Here is a 7,057-nt window from a genome sequence, read left to right as displayed (position 1 = left end):
GAGAGTGATGAGTTCAACATAGTTGTTAATTCCAGCCCCTAGGCCCATCTGGACATGGTAAATATGACTGTCAAATAGATGAAAAAGTACACCCCCCCACATCCTTGATCTTGTGCAAGTTAGTCAAAGTATGCCCAGAGATGATTTCAGTCTATATCTTCATGTGTAAAAACACGGACAGGGGGAGTGTGTTCCTCGTTGGGTATTTCATGGAAAGAGTTTATAATCTGGGCAATAGAAAGAGGCCACCAGACAGCTTTATCTCTAAAGATGATTCCATCCCTATTCAACCAAAGTGACCAACAGATAAGAAGGGGAAGGTTGTGAGTTTCTAGGTTCAAGGACTTAGTCCACAAACAATTCCAAGCATTCAATATATTGTCTCCATGCCATCTCTGAGTTATAGCCTATGAGGAGAGAACTTGTTCCCATAAATTGATAACAGCATGGAAGATAAGAAAGAGGTGTTCATTTGATTCTTCATCTTGATGACAGAGAATGCACCAAGAGGGTCCATGAATAGACCTTTTCTTCAGATTTTCCCCAGTAGGAGATTTGTTCATAAGAACATTCCACATAAATAGACTGGTACATGGAGGGGATTTGAGCATCCAAAGGGAGCGCCACCAACCAGCCAACTCAGGTGGCTTGTGTAAAACATAAATAATAGTCTTCTATTAGAGAGTATATTCCATGTGATACGGGTGCCAAAATGAGTTCATATTCATCCTCCGAGATACGAACATGTGATTCAGTTAAAGAGGAGATATATCCCACCCAATCCTGTTGCCATTGGACTGGGATTCCCAGAAGATTAGCTGATTTCCGAGATTGTGCAAAAAAGGTGGAATTCTCTGAATCGACAATATGGGTAATTAAGTTGATGCCTCGATCATTTAAGAAATTGATAAGATTAGGAGGCAACCTGTGCATGCTGCCGCATCTTGTCCAAGGGTCCATTCCAATGCACATTGATATGTTAGATTTAATATGCCATACAAGGCCATCTCTAATAGTAGGAAGGGTGCAGAGAAAACTCTCCAAATCAATGAAATACCACCTCTGTGCCAGGACAGGAGTCGGATCCAATACATAATATGAAGACGCCAGATGTATTTGTGATGGACCACATTAGTCCAGAGGTTGTGTTTCGTGAGAATATGCTAACCCATCTTGGAAGCAAGAGCATGTGCAAAGGAGGGTAGGTCCTTCAATCCATAGCCACCCCATTTATTGTTAGAAAATTATATATTACAGTGCAATGGAACACATAAAATATATTGCTGAAATATAAACACAGAAAACACATAAAACACGAGAGACACAGATATACGTGGTTCACCCAATTTGGGCTATGTCCATGGAGAAACATCTAGTCCTTCCTTTTATATTATCTAGAAAACTGAAGAGATACAACCTACATCAAATCCGCTGTAATTCCATCTTCTCTCCCACTCAATCTTCTCTCTCTTCTCGTTTAGAATAAATATTTACATAGATGCAATATAATTCCATCATATATAGCGAGGGGTTGCCTTCTAGGGAAAAAACCCTAAATTAAACATAACTTCTATCATCAGATCTCCGCCTAATGAATGGCTCAGATTGACTACGAAATTACAACATTTTACAAGGCAATTTTACATCTATTTTTAGCTTCGGTGGCATTGCCCCTGATCCCCTCTCTAGGGTGGGGGCTCCCAAAGGTTGCAGCCACCCCCCGTAGACCCCCCCTGCAGTGTAAATATTACAGGTGGCATTGCCGCCACATTGAATTGGGGTCCAATGTAGTGATACCTCTGAATAAAGAAGATAATCAGGTTCCACACCCAACATTTATTTGGAAGGGAAAGGTGACTCCAGCCCAACCAAGCAAAAGGTATCCCCTCCTTGAACTCATTCCACAAGAATCTACAATAGATTTTTTGTATTCGAGATAGTATTCCTTTGGGTATCCAAGCCAAGGACATCCAATATATGGGGGTTGCCTCTATGACCGATTTGATAAGGACTAAATGCCCTGCTCTGGATAAGAACTTGTGAGTCTAGTTATGTAGTCTTTTTTCCAACTTGGCCACATGCCAAATCCAATCCACAATCCTATAACTGTGTGGTTTGATGCATAATCCAAAATATTTGAGCCCATCTTCCAAATAAAGTCTCTAAAAAGGGAAATTCTGAAGAGTAGTCTGGATTTCCTGAGGAGATCATTCTGTGAAGGAGATGGTGGATTTAAGCTAGTTTTCTTCCATGCCAGTTGCAAGGTAGAAGATCTACATGATAGTAGAGAAAACAGAGAAATCTCGAATACCCCCACCAAGGAATATGAATACATCATTAACAAAAATTAGGTGTGAGATGATACAATGGTCTCAGGTTTGTAATCTTGATACCCTGAAGTCGTCCTTCTCTTCTTTCCTGCAATATTAATTTTCTCAAACCTTCCATAACAAGGAGGAAGAGGAGTGGAGAGAAGGGACATCCCTATGTGAGTCCTCGCTTTGCATGGAAGAAGTTAGAGGTTGAGCCATTGATGAGAACGCTGAAGGAAACATAAGTAATACAACACATGATCCAGTGAATGAAAGGAAGGGGGAAGCCCAAATGTGTTCAAAGAAGTCTTATATATAACCAACTGACATGAACAAAATCCTTAAAGAGATCAATCTTGAGAATAGAGGCTTTTAAATGCCTAGTCATAATGGAGTGGAGGACCTCCTCTGTGGTGCCAATGGCCTCATGAATTTGTCTGTTATGCAGAAAGGCAAATTGTTTATATGAGATGTGGGTAGAGAGAATGGGCTTTAGCTGATTGGTGATGATTTTGGCAATAATATTATAGAGGCAATTGCTAAGGGAGATAGACCTGAAATCATTGAAAGATAGTGGAGAGTCGACTTTGAGGATGAGGGTAATGAAGGTGTAATTGAAGGCCTCATAAATTTGACCACATGATTTGCATTCCTCCATAACCTTAAGTAGGTCCTGGCCAATGATATCGAAAAAAGCCAAATTTGAAAGACCATCCATCTAGGCCAAGGATTTTTATCCTTTCTAAACCATTTGAGGGTGCTTTCCAGTCCCTTCATTGTAAGAGGATTGACGAGATTAGCTTCCAAATCCTGATCAACAAATCGAGGAAATAATCTAGCAACTCTAACGATTTCAGCTAGAGTGGCCCCAAGAGGAGCCTTGAAACGATGTTGGAAGTGGTTTGTACCAATATGAGCCAGTTGGTGAAAAGTGTGAATAGGTTGGCCATCCTTATTAGGCATATGCCAAATAGTATTAATTGATCGTCTCCCATCCACAAAATTGTGGAAGAATTTGGTGTTGTCATCCCCTGCCTGTAACCAGATAAACCTACTTCTAAGGCGCCAAGTCTCCTCTCATTTTTTAAGAATTTTGGATTGCTGCACCTCTAGGTCTATGTGGGAGTTTCTAGCTTCTGGAGAGGAGAATCCCCTCCCGTTCTCAGCCATCGAATTTCCCAGCTTGTTTTCAAGAAGCATTAGAGTCTGCTCGTCCCAATATCTTTTATTTTTAGCCCATCGTATAGATAATCTCTTTAGGTCATTCAGATTGTGACAAAAAACTTCTAATATAGACCTCCCCAGGGCAGGAGGGTGTGCCCGCCAGTATTTGGTTATGAATTTGATTTAATTAGGGTCCATCAACCAACTAGAGTTGAATTTAAAGGGCGCTCTTAGTTTCTGAAAGGGTCCCAACAACTCCAAAAAAATAGGGGAGTGTTCAGAAATGCCTCTAGATCCCACCCTCTGACAGAAATTTATCAAGGCCATTACTAAGTTCTCCTTGATTAAGAAGAAATCCAGTCTTCTAGTCAGTGATGCCTCTCCATTCCTTCTGTTACGCCAAGTCAACTGCAACTTATTCATAGGGATATCTACCAGATTGTGTTACTCCAAAAGATGCTCCATGGTGTCCAAGAGGGGGTCCAACTAGGCATTATGTCCCCAAGATTACGCATGTCCAATTGAGAAATTGAGATCCCCTCCTAGAATAAGATTTTCGGAGTTTGTGAGAGATAAGTGCAGAAGGTGAATCAAAAAATCCTCCCTGTTATGACATGGAGCATAAACATTGATAATTCTGAAATCTAGGTCCAAATCCAAGGAGTATATATACATACCAATATAGTCAGCCCCCCAAGATGAAATAAGCTTAATAATGCGGAGGTTGATGCCAAGTGTGATTCCCCCAGATCATGCACTGACATCCACAACATGGAAGGTCCATCCCAACTTTAGGGAGTTCATCACAGAGATGACCTGCTCGACCAATCCTAGGGTTTCTTGAAGATATATAATATCGATCTACTCAAAATCATGAAGTCTTTTGAGGGCTTGTTTTTTGGCTGGGCTAGCCAATCCTCTGCAGTTGAAAGAGAGCCACTTCATGGGGGAGGCTGGGGGAAGGTGTCTAATGATCTAAGAACCTTATCGACTATAGATTTCTTACCCTGAATTGCATCCACCCTTGCTTGAATAATGGATTTAGAAATGTAGGAATGTCGACCCCTTGGAGGCTTGGAGATCTTGGGAGGGGAAGACCAGGTCGATACCATATATCTTAGAGGGGTGTTTCCCCTGAGAGCGAAGATTGTCGGGGTGAGAGTGGCAGGAGGATATTGATGCGCCAGGAGAGGGAGGAGAAGTGGTCAGCCTAGGAATAGATGGTGAGGTGGTAGTATAGGATGGGGGAGGCGGGTTCAGTGGGCAAGTAAGAGAAATGGTGGATATGCATGAAATGGATGCAAATGAAACATGAAATCAAGGTGTATAAGTAGATAATGATAAACGAGATGCAGAGCAAAAAGGTGAAAAAATACCTGTAGAAAGGGCGGCCGCAACAGTGGCTCGATATCTCATCATGGGAGGTGAAGGAGGCTGGGGGGTGGTCGATGAAGTCGTCTATGTAGAACTGCGCCCCGGTGGCTTCGAAAAAGAGGAATGAGGAGGCTGCTCATTCACAGGTGCTTATGCCGTAGGGCTGACACCATCTGTGTCTTTGACGGGGGAGGAGGCAAGAGTGACCAATGGGCATTATTTATAAAGATGGTTGACCATGTGACACCTCCTACATCTGAATGACACCCCTTCATAATCCATAATTTGAATGCGGGTGAATATTTTCCACTAAAGAGTGATTTTCTCCTCCAATCCTTCTCTGGTGTCTAGGTATACCAAGATGCATGCCAACGATTTGTTGCCAGAGGTAATGAAAGATTTATCATAATCCAGGAATGTGCCCAATGCATTCCCAATGTGAGTGAAAATATCATTAGATGATAAATGCAGGGGAATTCCAGGGAGATGAACCCAAAGCGGTCCAACACTCAATTGCTCCTGCTCGGGGTCAAATAGAGCACTCCATTTCTTAAGCAGCACGTGAGGTAGTTCTATGTGGCAATACCATAAGAGGATCCATGATGTATAATCCTCCCTTAGAAAGCTTAGAGAGAACCAACCTCGAGAGAGAGTGGTAATAGGCGAGAGTTCACTTAGGATGTTACCCCAAATCTCAGTGACCCAAAGACAAAGTCGGGCAGCCGAGTAAGACCTTCCTTTGACCCTTCCCACCACAACCTTGTTCATCGTATCCACAACGTCGCCCATTTATACTCCTTCACTGAAACAGAAGGACAAGTCCCTGTGTAAGGCTTTGACGCACTTTGTTCTTGTAGCCTTGCCCAAATGAGGGGTCGTTGGATGATCCTAGAGGGGGTCTTGATTATCTGAGAGAGCCTCCTCTAACCTAAGGTTTCTGTTTGAGGAAATGAAACAACTGGATGAAAGGGATGGTTGCCTAGGTACATCAAGAGAGGTCGGTAATGATGATGAAGCTGAGTTGAGAGGAAGGGGATTGATCCCAGTTTCGATAACCCCAGATGAGGGATGGGCAATATCGGACGACAAGATGGGTGGATTAGGGAGTGGAAGGTTGAAAGATGGGGATGGAGAAATTCAGGAGGCAAGAAATTGTAAGGTGGTTGGAGAGAAGGAAGGACTATCGAGACCCGACAATGAGATTGAGAGAGATGAAAATGGCAAGTAGGGCACTGAGGTACCAGGGTCCAAGTGGACAGGTGGTGGTCCCAACCACAACAAAAGAGGATGACATGGGGACCCAGAAAACGAAACATCTAGCTAAGAGCTAGGGTATGTCCAAATGGGCTCATAGGGGAAAGGATCCTCTGAGTAGTCAACATCATCTTCCTCCATCTCCGACAAATACTGCAAAAAAAAACAGAACGGTAGTAACGATCGTAGGGAACACTGAACACAATCGATGGAATATGCGGCACACCGTCACGCGAGATCGCCACACAGATCGTGGCAGGGTAGAGATAACTGCAGCCGCAATGAGATAAAAACCCTATAACCTAATCGAATTCCATCTCTGTAGCTGATCAGAGCTCCATCCTTCCTTCCTCCCTTATTCGTATCAATTCTGTATAAAGATATACACTTATTTTTATAGAATGTGGAATTTTACCCAAATAAAATGGAACTCATTTATGAAAAAACCCTTACTTCTAATTACTTCGACAACCAAATTGTGATGGTTCCAATGTTAAGATATGAGTTATGTGGACCAGGTAAACATAAAATGTTTCAAAATGGAAATAAGGTTTACCAAATTTCAGAAAATAGAAATGTCAATATATGTGTGTCTTACGTCTTATTTATCTGTAAATGTATCTTTTTTATTTTTGGAGTTGTAACATTCATGGGCCAATGTTTACAATTATCACGAGTTTGTTGTCACTCCTTCTGTTCAAGAAGATTTTTTATTATGGGATTAAAAATATCAAAAATGAGTTTGGTTGCACAAATGTTTTGAAGATTTTCATATGTATATTTAAATTTTGTTTCTGGTTTTATGGCTTCAATGTTTGTCATTCAATAATAACACTCTTGATTGTACCCCTTCCTTCAATGACTGAAACTTTTGCGGGGGCAATAATTGCGCTTTTGCTCACATTGTTGCAAACCGTCTTCTCGATCCTCCAAGTATACGGGTAGCCGCCTAT

Source organism: Pinus tabuliformis, chromosome X (genome assembly GCF_031772625.1).
Source record: "Pinus tabuliformis cultivar Carrire ecotype Pingquan chromosome X, CPIR1, whole genome shotgun sequence".
Classification (NCBI taxonomy): domain Eukaryota; kingdom Viridiplantae; phylum Streptophyta; class Pinopsida; order Pinales; family Pinaceae; genus Pinus; species Pinus tabuliformis.
This window is presented reverse-complemented; position numbering follows the sequence as displayed.